The following is a 1,200-nucleotide window of genomic DNA, read 5'->3' on the forward strand; positions in this document are numbered from 1 at the left end:
GCTTTTCAGGCGGGTTTTCGCTGATCCCATGGGTGCGTGACAGAGTGATGGGGAGGAAGGGGAGAGAAGTGACGGGAAAAGAGCCAACGAGACACACCGTCTAAGAGCAGGACATAATTCAAAGGTTTGCAGAGTAATTCCGTTGTTTAAAAATGTTAAGATGTTCCAACGTTGACATGACACAGCAAGAGCGTAAAAGTCACATAAAATCACGAGGGTCTAGGTCCGTAGCAAAGCATTCCGGCGCTACCTATGGGAGGTGCCGTTGGTGTCCTGCCCGTGTCCCCGCCCGGGGCTGTGCCCGAGTTGTCTTGCATTAACACGTGAGAGCTGCTTGTGGCACTCACATCCTTCTAACTCCGCTTTCCGTGACGTCCCACTGGCAGCTTGAAACTGGCTGCAGTGCGAAAAAATAAGCCAGAGACGCAAGAGGCCAGGGCCGTCCGCTTAGGAGAGCCCGATGCTCAGCCTTCGTCAGCTTCCCGGCGTTCACAGACACCATGCACGCCAGGGGCTCCCCCACAGCTCGACTGAGATGTGCAGAAAACTGCACGGCGTCTACGGCCACGCCACCCTGGACACGCCCGATCCCGTCTGACCTCGGAAGCTAAGCAGGGTCGGGCCTGGTTAGTCCTTGGATGGGAGACCACCTAGGAAGACCAGGTGCTGTAGGTGTAAAAAATAAAAAACAAGGGATTGTAAGCTGACAAGGTTCTTGCAATCTGTGAGGTCCACCAAGGGTTGCCTCGCCTAAAAAAAGCGAAACAAAACAAACAAAAACTGCATGTCATTGATGCGTACAGTCGGATGCGTTTGAACGTAATTGAGGTGATTAACGTAACCAGCATCTCCAAAAATTTCCTCGCATCCCTTTGTTTTTTAGGATTTTTTTTTGGCACCTGTGTGGTAAGAACGCTTACCGTGAGATCTACCTGCATAACCAAATTTTGAGTGTACAACCCGTGAGCCCCAGAACCGGCCTTGCGTAACTGGGACGTTGTGCCCAGTGGGCAGCAGCCTCCGCACCCCTCCCCCACCCTGGTAGCCAGCATTCTGCGGGCCACTTCTACGCGTCCAGCCGTTTTTAGAGGTCTCACGTGAGCATGATCATGCCACAGTGCCTCCCGCGGCTGACTTATTTCACTCGGCATAACGCTTCCAGGTCCATCCGGGTTGTCACGCGTGGCAGGGTTTTCTTCT

The 1,200-nt window shown here is 53.3% G+C and overlaps 1 non-coding gene across 1 annotated transcript; it reads left to right on the forward strand.

The window, feature by feature from the left end:
* The first annotated feature begins 556 nt into the window (after window positions 1–556).
* On the forward strand, window positions 557–675 carry LOC111729113. The gene has a single exon (XR_002776098.1). It is a non-coding gene; the product is annotated as a 5S ribosomal RNA (ribosomal RNA).
* The last annotated feature ends 525 nt before the right edge of the window (window positions 676–1,200 follow it).

Source organism: Pteropus vampyrus, unplaced genomic scaffold (assembly GCF_000151845.1).
Source record: "Pteropus vampyrus isolate Shadow unplaced genomic scaffold, Pvam_2.0 Scaffold247, whole genome shotgun sequence".
Taxonomy (NCBI): Eukaryota; Metazoa; Chordata; class Mammalia; order Chiroptera; family Pteropodidae; genus Pteropus; species Pteropus vampyrus.